The following is a 15065-nucleotide window of genomic DNA, read 5'->3' on the forward strand; positions in this document are numbered from 1 at the left end:
TTTCACGGAAGAGATATTTCAAGGAAAGGGTACTATTACTCCATCTATTTTTCATTGAGTAAATAGCCAAACCCACCCCCCCCCCCCCCCCCCCCCCCCCGAAATTGCAAGGTTCATCAAATACCCCCCTATAGTTAACAAAACATCAATTACCCCCCTGAAATTGTCTAGCGTCTGTCAATTACCCCCCTCCGTTAATTTCCTCCAACCAACATGCTGATGTGGCCGTTAACTGCCACGTGACACTGCCACATGGTCAGAAAAGTCATTCCACGTCATAGGGGGGTAATTGACTATATTTTTTTTTTTTTGAAAAAAAATCTGATTTTTTTTTTGTTTTCAAAATTAACATTTGTGTCATCCACTGACCTTGCAAATACCCCTTGAAATTTAACATTTATGTGCAAATACCCCCCTGAAATTTAACATTTATGTGCAAATACCCCCCTCAAATTTAAAATTTATGTAGCAAATTGCGAAACCAGATTTTCTGCACAACACAACAACGGTACCTTAACTTTCACAATTTAATTAAAATACCAAACAATATTCATTTTGAGCAAACAAACACTCGTTGGAAAGCTTAGGGTGTCAACAATACAGATATAATTTTTGTTTTGAGATTAAATCATCCAATTGGTCCAGTTTAACAAAAGAGTAGGTATTGGTACAGAAACAAGACTGAAACTTTCCTCAAACTTGTAGGTAGCTTTTCTCCTACTATACTTAATAAAATTTAACAATTCTTGTGTCTAAACTGTAGGGAATTTTGTCTTCTTTGTAATGCTTCAAGTCCCACTCCAAAACGAATCATGTAACAGAAGTTATGACAGTTTTTCCAGCAACATGTCCATACGAATTTTAGCCAATTACTCATAAAGCTTAACTGTTTAGATCACTGTTTCTTCCAATTATTACCAACATTAAATTCAACTCCATATTGTCAAATTCAAGCTTAATGGAAAACTCACCTCAAGAGTAGCTTAGCTTCCATCTCATGCCAAAGTTAAAAATTCTGTCTCTTTTAAAGCTGCTTGCCATTCACACGGCTCAGAATCAATAGAATCCACCCCCAAATTAGGAGGGTTGAAATTTAGGTCAGGGTTACAACCATTAACCAACTTCTCCATTGAAACAGCAGAAGCATTGTTGGAATCATCGATTCCCATAAAAGGGTAAAGCGAAGAAATGGGGTTGTTGTTGAGAATCTTGGATTTTAAATTTGAGGGGTGTATTTACACATAAATGTTAAATTTTAGGGGGGTATTTGCACATAAATGTTAAATTTCAGGGGGGTATTTGCAAGGTCAGTGGATGACACAAATGTTAATTTTGAAAACAAAAAAAAAATCAGATTTTTTTTAAAAAAAAAAATATAGTCAATTACCCCCCTATGATGTGGCATGACTTTTCTGACCATGTGGCAGTTAACGGTCACATCAGCATGTTGGATGGAGGAAATTAACGGAGGGGGGTAATTGACAGACGCTAGACAATTTCAGGGGGGTAATTGATGTTTCGTTAACTACAGGGGGGTATTTGATTAACCTTGCAATTTCGGGGGGGTTTTTGGCTATTTACTCATTTTTCATTCATTTTCTACAACACAGAAACATAAACATTTCTTCCCCTCTCACTCTAGCTCTCGACACTCTCTCTCTTTTCTCTCCAAAATTCCTTTTTTCCGAAATTTATTGTGGAGAGTTGCTTGCATGTGAAAATTCTCCATTCTAGAGTATTTATCTTTGATTGTTAGGAACTGAAACATGAGGATTGACAAGAGGCAAAAGCTGTTAGGGAAGAAAAGTAGTCAATTTTAAAGTTCATATAGAAGCCTCTTTACATCTCAAGTGAAGGTGAGTTTCAAGTAGAGTTTTGATCATTGATTTAAAAATCTTGCTGAACTTTGATTGATAATTATTAGTGTATAAATGGGTACTTCAGCACTTGTATAGAATGAAATAATCATTTATTGTGTAAATTGGTTTTTGCACGTTTGAATGCTCAAGAAGTGGGTATGTTGGATTAATAGGGTCTGAGGTAGAAAGATTGGTGAAAGACAAGAAGCTTAGAGGGTGAAATGGTGTATCAATGACTTCAAAATGGTCTGTTGTTGATGTAGGTAAGGTTGGTTGCTGGTCAAAATGAATTGTCATGGCTGAAAATGATTATGACTGAAATTTATGAAATGTCAAGTTAAAATTTGTAAGGACAGGTTGTGGTATTTGCACCGTATCTCTTGCCCTGTAACTCAGAATTGCTCTGTTGTTGAATTTTTAGAATTCTGACTCGATTCCCTTCGATTTGGCTACAAATTCGATATGGTTACGATTAAAAATGAGCTCAGAAAACGCATTTGAAGTTTGGTAATTTCTGCTGGATTATGTTTACGGGTTTTGGTACAGGGCTTTACTAAAACGGTAATAACTTTCTCTCTATAACTCCGAATCAGGTGGTTCTTGTTTCTATGGTTAGCTAACGAAATTGCCGACATTTGGGTACTGGTTTCATGAATTTTGGTTCAGTATTGAAGTCTAGAGACGACCTTGAAGTATGGAGGCTAATGTAAAATTTGTGCTGAACCAAGAATTAAGTCGTCGATATTTAAGCAGTTGCAACTATGGATTTTTCGTTGGAGGATCGAATAGAGACAGAAGTGAAGAGCGATGACTGATGCTCAATTGATGCTTAAATAGTTCAAGAGTTCAGAATAAGATGAGGTGAGTTTCTTTAGATAGTAAACCATTCATTTTGGGTAGTGAATTTATGCCCTATGATTTATAACCCTTGAGTTGGAATAATTTTGATGTAGTTAGAATAGTTATGATTTACTAGTTAGATACCCTATTAATTTGTTCTAATATTTCTTATGTTAATGTGTAATACTAATCAGTCCTAATGTTGGAGGATAGGATTTTAAACTGAAATTTCGACACACACTAGTTTTGGATAATTGAACATTGTCATGTGTTTTGGTTACTAGTTAACTTTCAAAATTATTTTCTTATTTGGAATGGAGCATTTCACATACAAAGTTAGCCATTGTTCGGCTATAATGACAAAAACAAATTTTTCAACAATGTGACAAGATTCTTATACAATCCTCCAACTTAGGTTCCAATACATAATTATTGCACGTTGACATAAGAGATGCATTTAGAACGGATGAGTCATGAAAACAATTCATGGGTAAGTTACCAATCATTGGAAACAAGGGACTTTAATTATGGAGTTTCGGCTTAATTAGTCGAAGCTAGTTCTATCAGGATATGAGGATATTTTACAACCTTTTAGGAATGACATATGACAATGATATGCCTAGAACCTGAATAGGTTAGCAGCAGAATTAGTTTCAGGATAAAGACGGGATTACTACGTCTTTATTATCAGATTCAGAAATATTATCATCGTAAGAAAATCAGTTAAGATAAGTTATTCCTCTGTAGCTCCCCGTCAGTAGTGGAGTTGAAGATTAACTCAGTTATCAGAAAATTAGTTCAGTTTATAATATTAAATAATTTATAATTCGTGGCTTTTGCTATCCTCGTCAGTTAGGATACAAAAGGTTCCCGCCAGTTGGAACGGGCACTATCCCTAAGGATGACCCCACGATAATCAGAGGAGTCTGGTATCCCCGTCAGTTGGGTTCCCGCCAGTTGGAAATTATTACCGGTCATAGTGGAATTAATTTCGGGGTTACTCCACCTGGGTTTATTCCGTAAAATCAACTCATATAATATTGTTTGTTCAACGCTAACATTTCTAGCATAATATGACAAACATTATGATTATAATTATGATTATGATTTGAGCATTAGTATCAGGATTATATCAATATTTCAGATAGCGATCCTAGTTATCCTCTGATCGCTCAATTATGCATGACAAACTGTATAAACCCAAAAAGGGTTGAGTTTAGAGACAGATGGCGATCCTAGGTTCCCTGAGATTGCCTACAACCTAGGATAGGTGGAACTCACTGAGTCATCCCGTCTCACCCCAATCCCTTTTATTTTTTTTTCCAGATCAGCAGGTTGTACGTGTCAAAGAGACAATACAGGAGGCTGAATGATATATTTTCACATGCTTGTGTCGTACTAGTTCAGATTATTTATTACGGTTCCAGACATATATTCAGATAGCAAATGTACGAACCTACAGTGATTTATTTATTTATTCAGTCGAAATTTTTATTATTATTGTAATTTTAATGTATCCAGTACTAAATTTAACGCACATTCTAAATATTCTAGATAAGTTTAGTATGGGCGTTACATGAAGCTTTGTTTGATGCCGATGTTTCTTAGGTAGTCCTGGAACCTTTGGTCCGTGAACTGTGTACCATTTTCGGATATCACTAATGTCGGTACTCCAAATCTTGCCAAGATGTTTCTTTTGAAGAAACAGAGTACATTTTTAGCCGTGATCTTGGCCAATGGTTCTGCTTCGATCCATTTGGTTGAGTAGTTGATCGCGACGACCAAACACTTAAGCTGCCCAGAGGCTTTGGGGAATGGTCCCAAAAGGTCGATACCCCACCATGCAAAAGGCCAAGGGGATACCAGGGATGTCAGCTCAGCAGGGGGGTGCTAGGTGCATGTCCCCGTATCGCTGGCATTTATCGCAGAGGTTCACGTAATCTTGGGCGTCTTTTAACATGGTAGGCCAGTAGTAACCTGCTCGTAGGACCTTTTTTGCGAGAGCTTTTGCACCAAGGTGTTGTCCGCAAATGCCGTCGTGGAGGTCGGCAAGGACTTCTTGGGTCTCATTAGGTCCTAGGCACTTGATCAGTGGAGTGATGAAGCCTCTTTTGTACAAGGTCCCTTCCACCAAAGTGAATGAGCAGGCTCTTCGTTTCAACCTTGTTTTTCCTTGCATATCGGTAGGGAGTTCGCCATTCTCTATGTATCGAGATATGGGTCCTCTCCAATCTTCCATTTCGATAATCGTATTGATCTCTTGATGCAGAGTTCCGCTGTTCTGGATGCTTGGCTCGCCGAGGACCTCTTGTATTACTGTTTTTTTTCCGTTCGCAGTTCGCATACTTGCGAGTTTTGAAAGAATGTCTGCCCGAGTATTCTGTTCGCGGGGAACATGAGTTACTTCGACGGCTTCGAATTCTTTCATTTTCTCTAGTACTAACTGGACGTATCTTTGGAGGTGGTCCTCCTTTACTTGGAACTCTCCTGTGACTTGGGAAGCCATTAGCTGCGAGTCGGTAAAGATTTTCACCTTTTTGGCCCCCATGTCTTTGGCGGTTCGCAAGCCAGCCATGAAGGCTTCGTACTCTGCAGTGTTATTGGTAACAGGGAAAGATAAAGCGAGGAAAATTTCGACAATGATACCTTTGTTGTCTTCTACAATTATTCCCGCTCCGCTTCCCTTAGAGTTGGATGATCCGTCTACGAAGACGGTCCATTCTTCAGAGTTTTCCTCAGTTGGGAAAGTCATCTCGGCGAGAAAGTCGGCGAACATTTACGCCTTCAGTGCCTTTCTGGATTCATAATATATGTCAAACTCGGATAGTTCGAGCGACCACTTCATCATCCGACAGGCTACGTCTGGGCGACCCAAGATTTGTCTGATGGGTTGGTCCGTCCGGACTATCACCGTATGTGCTAGGAAGTACTGCCTTAGTCTTCTGGCTGCGGTGAGGAGTATGAGGGCCACCTTTTCGATCCTCTAGTACCTTGTTTCAGGCCCCAACAATGCTTTGCTGGTGAAATATACCGGTTTCTGTCCCTCCGCCGTTTCTCTGATGAGGACGGCGCTTACCGCGTCAGAGGAAACAGAAAGGTATATGTATAGTATTTCACCTTGATCGGGTCGCGATAGCACTGGTGGCGCAGAGAGCGTTTCTTTGAGATGCTTCAAGGCGATCTCACACTCGTCCGTCCATTCGAACTTCATTTCTTTCCTCAAGAGCTTGAAGAAAGGAAGCGCGTGTTGGGCGGATTTGGCCACGAACCTAGAGAGAGCGGTCATCATTCCGTTGAGTGTTTGGATGCAGTTCTTGGAGTGGGGTGTTGGAAGCTCAGTAAATGCGCGACATTTATCTGGGTTCGCTTCAATTCCTCTTTCTATCAGATAGAAACCAAGGAACTTACCCGCTTGGACTCTGAAGGTGCATTTTTCTGGGTTGAGTCGCATGTTGTACTTCCGAGTTTGTTCGAACACTCGTCCGAGGTGGTGTTTTATCTTGGTTTTTCGGGTGTCAAACATTGATTACGTTTGAACCTTTTAAACCGGTGATATCTTATTTTTTCTTGGGAAGGGAAAAAGTAAGCAAAACCCTTGAGAATCGAGGTCCGGGAGTTGTTTTCGCTACGGGAAGGTGTTAGGCACCCATAACGACTATAGTATCCTATAGGAACCGTCTTTAATTTCTACGCGCGCGCTTTATTTTTAAATGCTATTTTGAAAGTGATATTTACACCTAAAAGTTTTCTAAGTGAAGAATTGGAGGGAGAAGAATGTTTTTGGATTTTTATTTTAATTGAATTGAAGGAATTTTGTTCCTTGCCTACGTACCCGTTTAAGGGATCAAATCCACCGTAGTTCTCTTCCAAAAATGTTTTTGTTTTTGTTGGTTGATTTTAAGTTTGAAAATTGGAGTTTGAAGAATAGAAATAGGCCTTAAAGGCATGAGAATTTGAGAAAAGGTGAGGTGTGATTAGTTATTTTGGGAAAAAAGTCAAGTATGATTACAATTCATTGAAATTTGATTAAGAAAATGAAAAAGGAAAATACAATGGGATTTTGATCCCAAGGTTTATTTTGAAAATGGTTTGAGTGAAGTTTGTTCATATTTTTTTGGAAATGATTTTTCTAAGTATAAATCCTAGGCACTCATCTAAACATACAATCCTAAACATACATCTAAACATGCATATTCTAGCTATATCTAAAGTGATGTGTGTGCATGTGTCGGTGCTTGTGTCGGTGTACATCATTAGAGTCCATTGTCCTTATTACATCATGCCCTAATTACATTCTATGGTCTTGCAAGAATTAAAAATGGCATAAGAGAAAAAAGAAAAGAGAAAAAAAAAGTACAACAACTCCTAGGTATTATATTCTAAGTATTAATATGGGAATTAAAGTGCAAGAAATGAAACTATAATGGGAGAATGAAGTATGCTTGTGGAGATGCATGAAACATGAAACAAAATGGTTAGTGGCACAAGGAATAATAGGGATTGAAATGGATGCAAGTAAAATAGCATAGGAAAGTAATGAAACTTGACAAAAAGTAACAAACTCTTAGCACACAAAAGTGGTGAAATATGCCTAAACTTTGTCACAAAATTCCCACAAACATAAGGCCTATAATTTTCATGCCATGACAATCTTCAAAGAATTTCATTTCAGCTATGACATGAAAATTATAAGACAATATTAAACCAAGAATTATGGCACCTATTAAGCATGTTTCACACCTTATTTCCACAAACTATTATTTACAAGACTTGTAAAACAAGAAATTAACAAATCAAACTCCCAAACAGTCAAGAACAGCACCAAATCAGAGGTATACACATTGTAAATTCTCATAACAAGGGTCAATATACCATAGCAAGATTTTGGGATCAAGAACATGCAAGGATTTCTCAAGAAGTTAAAAAAATAACATAAAATCACAAGAAAACTCCACATATATTTTTATCAATTTTCACTAGGCTAAAATCAATACAAAAATACCATAAAAAATGTCAAGGAACATGTATGAAAATTTTGGAGTTTTTAGAGAATTTTTAACCACAAAAACATGTAAAATTTCACAAGATTTAACAAATGTAATGAACAATTGACTAAAAAAAATGCCACTTATTTTTTTTATCCAAATTCAACACATAACAGCATCACAAGAAAGTCAAGAAACTAATCAAGAACACATGAAAAAATTAATTGGAATTTTTAACAAAGTTTTTGAGCATAAAGGTGTGCAAATAGCAAGAAGTAGTGACAAAAATAGCAAAGACAGGGGAAACTCGCAGGAAAACCAAGCCCAAACCCAAGCCCAAGGAGGAAATGGATCCTGGATCCTTCAGGAATCGCAGAAGGCCGTTGGATTGATCCAACTGGATCAACCCCTAGATCTAATGGCCAGGACGTAAAGCCAGTGGTCCAAGACTGAACCAGACCGGTTCAGTCTGCTTATAAAAGGTTTTGAGGACCGGTTTATTCATTTCATTCTTGTGTTTCTCTCTCTAGGTTTTCTCTCTCTCATTCTTCTCTCAAATGACGCCCTCTTCTCCTCACCGGTTTATGGATGAAACTGGCCGGAGAAGATGAAGATCGGCCGGAATCTTCTGATTCCGCCGTGATCTTCATCCTAACCGCCGTAACCTCCAGATTCCGACGAGGCTAACACTTCACTGATTCAAACATAACGAAGCCCTAATCTATTCTATTTTCCCTTCTAAACACAAATCTAAGGCCAGAAATCACATATGAGCACTGAAACGTTGTAGATCGAAGAAAAACTTTACGGTTTTCGAACTTCTTTTAGATTTTAAAACTTTTTCGTTGAAAACTTTCTTGAACTTCACCGATCTACATCGTTCCGTTGATTAAACACACTCACGCGCCTTCGTTGATGTCTTGGAAGAAAAACTGAGAAAGGCATGTGGTGTTACCTGTTTTATTCGGTGATTCGAACGGAGATTCCACTGATGAACTTCGTGATTGCTTCTGGTTCTTCTGGTATTTGATTTGTTGTTTCTGGAAGCCGAAGAATAGCTCGGTGAGTTTCTTCTTCTTCTCTGGTTGAACCCTAGCTTCAATCCTTCTTCTTCTCTCGCTCAAACTCCATGATCGTATAGGTTTGTTGCTTCGGCGACGAATCTATGCTTGAATTGTGGAAGCTGAAGGTTCGATGATGATGATCCTTCAATGGATTACTGAGAACCGCTTTGAATTCGTTGAATTTTGTTGAATTTTGGTTGCTGGAAATTAGGGTTTATGCATGATGAAGATGAATGTTCATCTTTTTCTTGGTGAAACGGTTTTGATTCTGTTAGAGGAGAGAGAATTGATGAAGATGTGTTTGTATGAGTTGGCTCGTAATGATTGATCCTTTTTCTTTGACTGGTGAATTGGCTCCTTTTATAGGCTGCCATGTGGCCTTGGTGGCCAATGGCGTATTGACATGTGTTCCTGGACTTGCCTTGATTCGTAACTGGACTATTAGGACTCAGGGGTCTCTTTGCAATTTCGAAAGTTTCAAGGACTGCCCTGCAAAAATGGAAAAAAAAACTACCAAGGACTAATCTGCAATTTGAGACAAATGGACTTACAGAGAAAATTGGACAAAAAGGACTAATTTGTAATTTGAAAAAAAACTTAAGAAAAGGAAATTCGAAATGAGCAAAAAAAAGGACTTGAAAATGAAATTGGAACAAGAGAAAGGACTTGAATGCAATTTTTGGAAATGTTGGGACTTAAAAATAATAAAAAAAATGATAAAATTGAATTAAAAAACGTAATTTGGAAATAAACGTAAAGTGAAACGATTAAAATTGACAAAACGGACTAAAACGAACCAATGGCTTAAATGAGGTACTTTAAAGTAACCTCTCTTTGCCGAAATTTCGTGTGAAATGACCAAAACGCCCCTAGGGCTAAAACGACTAAAAAAAGACTCAGATGCAATTTAAAAATGGATTTTTAACAGGGAATTGAAACAAAAGTTTATTTAAACCAACTTGAAAGACTCAGAGGCAATTTTTAAGATTTGAACAGAGTTTTGACACTTGAAAAGACTAAAATGCCCCTAGGGGCAAAACTGACTCGAAATGACTTCAAATGCAATTTTTAAAATGGATTTTGACATGAAATTGAAACAAGGACTCATACAAACCAAATTAAAAGACTCAAACAATTTTCAAGGATTAAAATGAGTTGAATGCAGGAAATGACTAAAATACCCTTTTATGTGAATTTTGCAAATAATATTGAAATAAAATGCAAGGAGAGATGCAATTGATCAGAGACAGTTCAAATGACTTGTAATGCAAGAAAAGAAGAATTGAATTAGTATTTTTAGGTCCAAAATTAGGGTATAACAGGTGGGCAGCATGATCCACCTCTTGTTGGGATTTTACGATCATGTCGACCATGTATACCTCGATAATGTTGCCCAGAAGTGTCTTGTCATAGACTTTGTTCATCATACGTTGATAAGTAGCCCCCGCATTTCGTAGACCGAAGGGCATTACGTTGTAGTAATAGTTCCCTGATTCGGTCATGAAGGTTGTTTTCATTTTATCTTCTTCAGCCATGGGTATCTGATTGTACCCAGAATAGGCGTCCATGAAGGATAAAAGTTTATAGCCGGAGGAATTATCTACGAGTTTATCGATGTTAGGAAGAGGATATGCGTCTTTAGGGTAGGCCCTATTAAGATCGGTATAGTTAACACACATACGCCATTTTCCATTAGATTTCTTGACAAGTACAACATTGGAGAGCCAGGTAGTGTATTTGGCCTCAGAAATAAAATTTGCCTCTAGGAGGTCTTTTACAGCTTTTTCTGCAGCCTCTGATTTTTCAGGAGACTGCTTTCTACGTCGCTGGGCTACAACGCTAACTCTGGGATCTACTGTCAGCTGGTGACAAGCGACGCTAGGGTTGATTTTGGGCATGTCGGCTGCGCTCCATACGAATAGGTCGGCGTTCTCTCTGAGGCAGGCGATCAGCTGGTTCTTGACAAGTTCGGGGAGATCCTTGCCAATCTTGAAGTTTTTCGAGGGGTCGCTCCCGAAAGGGACTAGCTCGAACTCACCGTCAGGAATAGGTCTAAGAAGTTTCGCGTTGAACGGATCCTTCTTTTACCATTTCTGTTCCTTTAGGTCTTCGTTGGTGACCCTGGGGTCAAGTTCGACCAAGTTGGCATCCAGAATGCTTGCAGCAGCTTTCCCTTTGTCCTCAGCAGGCTTGCTGGACTGGAAAACCGAGTTCTGGTTTTTGTTGGCTTGGAGGAAACATCTTCTTGCAGCTTCGATGTCTCCGCTGAGTGAGGCGATGATGCCATCTTTTGCATGGTATTTCAACTTCAGATGAGCGGTTGAACATGCGGCCCCTAGCTGGGCCAGCCCGGTTCTCCCTATAATGCAATTGTAGAGAGAAGGGCAGTCGATCACCAAGAATGGGATCTTTATTGTTCTTTTGGCCTCCTCCTCGCCGAAGGTGACCAGTAGCTCTACGTACCCCCAAGGTTGAGTAGATGAGCCGTTGAAGCCGTAGAGTTCATCCCCAACGTAGGGAGAAAGAATTTTATCCGTCAGTTGGAGAGTTTTGAACAGGTTGGTGTACATGATGTCGCATGAGGCCCTGTGTCTATCAGGACTCGTCGGACATCTGCATTGGCCATCGATGCTCGCACGAGCAAGGGAATGGCAGAATTTAAAGCCCCACCAGGCAGTTCGGAGTCGTAGAACGCCAAGGGTGGTCTTCCTCCTCGAGTGGAGGGGGCCACAGTACTGACGCTCATGAGCTCCTCAAATTTCCTCTTCATTCTGCCCATGGAAATGTTCAGCGTTCCTCCGGTGATGATGTTGGTGGTGGGGAACTGCTCCCAGGTGCATGAATAGGGAGTGATTTCTACGTTGTCACGGAAATCACCGAGATGTTCCACGGACATGGCGATGGTCCTTCCGTGCTCAGAACCGTCACCGATGGGCTCGACAGCTTTCCTTTCTGCTTCTGAATTTTTCACCTATTGTTTGAGCCGCCCACTCTGTATGAGGAGTTCAATGGCGTCCTTTAGATGAATGCAGTCGTCGGTGGTATGTCCGTGGCATTTGTGGAACCGACAGTATTTTGTTTTGTCGATCCCATTCCTCTCCTGGGATGGAGCCTTTGGTGGCTTGATGCCAACTTCTGCTAGATCGGCTACGGCGATCTCGACGAGGATTTTCTCCCTTGACATGGCCAATGGAGTGTACTCGGTGAATTGGCTGTTGTGCCTCTTGCTTTCGCGAGCAGCTTTGCCTTCCTTCTTTTTCTCATGGAAGGGCTTTTTGGAGGATTCAGCAGCAGGCTCCTCCTTCCTGACTTTGTTGAGGCTGTCTGCGTACAAAGCCTCTTCATAGGCGATGTAGATCTTGGCGATCACTAGGAACTCGTTGAGAGTCCTTGGGCGATCCAAGAGGACAACTTTCTTCACGTCCGTCTCTTCGCGTAGGCCTTTGGCAATGAGGTGCAGCTTCATTGTTTCATTTGCGCCTCGGACCTGGACGACTTCTTTGTTGAACCTCTCGATGTAGTCTCGAAGGGGTTCACTTCTTCCTTGGACAATGGCTTCGAGGGAAGCAACCGTTTTTGGTTGCGTCCTTGACGCGGTGAAGTGGGTTGTGAACTCATTGCAGAGGTCGCTCCATGAGTCGATGGAGTTTCTCCTCAAGTTCTTAAACCACGTGACCGCTCCTCCTCTCAGAGTGGTGACGAAGAGTTTGCATTTGACGGCGCCACGCACTGATCTGTGTGTGAGAACTGCTTTGATGTTGTCGATGTGCTCATCCGGATCGGTCGTCCCGTCGTATGAGTCCATTTGCGGAGGCTTTTCCAGTCTGCGTGGAATAGGAGCTTCTCGGATGCGTCGCGTGAACGGACCGTAGGCGTTACGGTCGTATTGAGCATCCTGAGTGTCCTCAGAATTGGAGGGAGACCAAGAGCTTCTGCCTCGCCTATGTGGGGATCTTCTCGGGGAAGACCTCCTCGGGGGAGATCGTCTTGGTGGCGATCGCCTGGGAGGAGATCGTCTTGGTGACCTCCTTGATGATCTCCTGGTGTAACTCGGAGATCTGATGCTTACGGAGCGCCGGGGAGATCTGGAACAGGGCCTGTGAGGGCTCATTCCCCTTCTGCTATGTGTTGGGGAAGGAGTCCGCCTGGTTGATGCGATGTGGCGCGCTTGCTCCAGCTCCATCAAGCGTCGGTTCTGTTCCTCGATTAACGACGTCTGTCGTTGAACCGTGCGGATCAGGTTACCAACGAGGACACCGGTTGGTGTGGCGTCTTCGTAGGTCGTGGGGGACCTTGCAAAGGCCTCTCTGGGAGAGGAACCATTTGAGTCGGTTCCTCTTGGTTTGTCTCCACGGGTGAAGGTGTATGTCATACCCCAAATTTTCACCACTTTTCTCTGTTTGTTCCCATTTTTATTCGTATTTTTAAAGCGGTTCAAATTTCTTTTTATTATTCATTTTAACCAATTAAATGCTTTGTTATTCGTTGTCTAAGTGTTTAGAACCCTTTATCTTGCATTTTAAAACAATTAGAAAGTTTTGTTCGTATTTTTAAGTGTTTAAAGTTTTTCCCCGTACTTTTATTTAATTAAAATCTTTTTGAACGTATTTGTCCGCGTTTTAAAAACCCTGTATTTTCTTTAGTCATATCAGTTAAAATTTCGACAGAGAGGTATTTTAAAATACCTCATTTGGTTACCAAAAGAGATAGTTTTAAATCTTTCATTACCTTTTATTTTAGTTTTTTAATGTGTTTTTATTATACTTTAAGTTTTAATTCGTTTTTTATTATTATTTTTTATTAATTTTCGTTTTAGTATTATTAATATTAATATTTTTATCTGTTATTATTTGAGTCATGTTAAGTCTGTGGGTCCAGTCTTTGTCCAGGTGTCACATTTCTATTTGTCTAAAAGGTATCCAAAGCATCCAAAATTTTAAACTTTCTCTCCAAAACAGTCCATGTGTCATCAGTTCATTGGTCCAAAATAACAAAACCCTAATTTCCTGCATTATAAAGAGGCCATTTATTACACTGTTCAGAAAGGGAGAGAAAACGCGTCAGAAAGAGTCAGAACCAGTTTTGGTCAGTTTTTTTATTCCCTTTTATTACAAACACCGTGTAACTCTCTCCTCTGAAAACGAATCAAACACAGAAAACTTATGAACAATGATGAACATTCATAAAAGTTCATCATCAACCTTCATTTTGTGATTTCCAGTGAATCGATGTTAACCTACAAACTACTCTATCCAAAATACTAAGTTCACTTTCAACACCAGTTTTCCGATTCAAAAGCGTTTCAAACCCGAGTTCCTATATTCAACCGATTCAAACACGCAGCAGTCCTTCAGATCGTGATTCCTACCCATTCTAACAACAACGACGATCAGCAATCCGTCCAGATCGTGGTGTTCCATCGGTTAAAACAATACACAGTAAAGAAACAGTGAAGTAAAGAAGAAAAAGATTCGTCCAGATCGAGCTTGAAAGTGTATAGATCGGCGAAGATGCTGACAGAATCAGGATTTTGCTGAAGTTTTCCGTCTTAAGCTCGTTTGTTGCTCCGATCTAACCCATGTATAACCACTTCTTTTTTCTTTTGGTTCGATCTGTGTTTGTATCGTCTTTTGATTGGTGGTTTGCGCTGCTGTTTTATCTTGGTTTTTCGGGTGTCAAACATTGATTAAGTTTGAACCTTTTTAACCTTTGATATCTCATTTTTTCTTGGGAAGGGAAAAATAAGAAAAACCCTTGAGAATCGAGGTTCAGGAGTTGTTTTCGTTATGGGAAGGTGGTAGGCACCCATAACGACTATAGTATCCTATAGGAACCGTCTTTACTTTCTACGCGCGCGCTTTATTTTTAAATGCTATTTGAAAAAAATGTTATTTACACCTAAAGGTTAATTGAAGAATTGGAGGGAGAAGAATGTTTGAGTTTTTATTTTATTTGAATTGAAGGAATATTGGTTCCTTGCCTACGTACCCTTTTAAGGGATCAAATCCATCGTAGTTCTCTTCCAAAAATGTTTTTGTTTTTGTTGGTTGATTTTAAGTTTGAAAATGAAATTTTGAAGAATGAGAGAGAGAGGCCTCAAGGGCATGAGATTGTGAAAATGTGAGGTGGAATTAGTTATTTTGCAAAAGAAGTCTAAGTATGATTAAAGTTCATTAAGATTTTGTTTAAGAAAAGAAAGGGAAAATCAATGGGATTTTGATCCCAAGGTTTATTTAGAAAATGATTTGAGTGATGTTGTTCATGTTTTTTGGAAAAGAGATTTTTCTAAGTTTCAAAGCTCCTAGACATACATCTAA

General features: G+C 39.7%; 1 pseudogene; it reads right to left on the reverse strand.

The window, feature by feature from the left end:
* The window catches only part of LOC146916691 (PR5-like receptor kinase), a 50937-nt pseudogene that overhangs the window by 15812 nt on the left and 20060 nt on the right, over window positions 1-15065 (reverse strand).

This window comes from Medicago sativa, chromosome 6, assembly GCF_051527215.1.
Source record: "Medicago sativa cultivar Bolivia chromosome 6, Bolivia_mono, whole genome shotgun sequence".
In the NCBI taxonomy this organism is placed as follows: domain Eukaryota; kingdom Viridiplantae; phylum Streptophyta; class Magnoliopsida; order Fabales; family Fabaceae; genus Medicago; species Medicago sativa.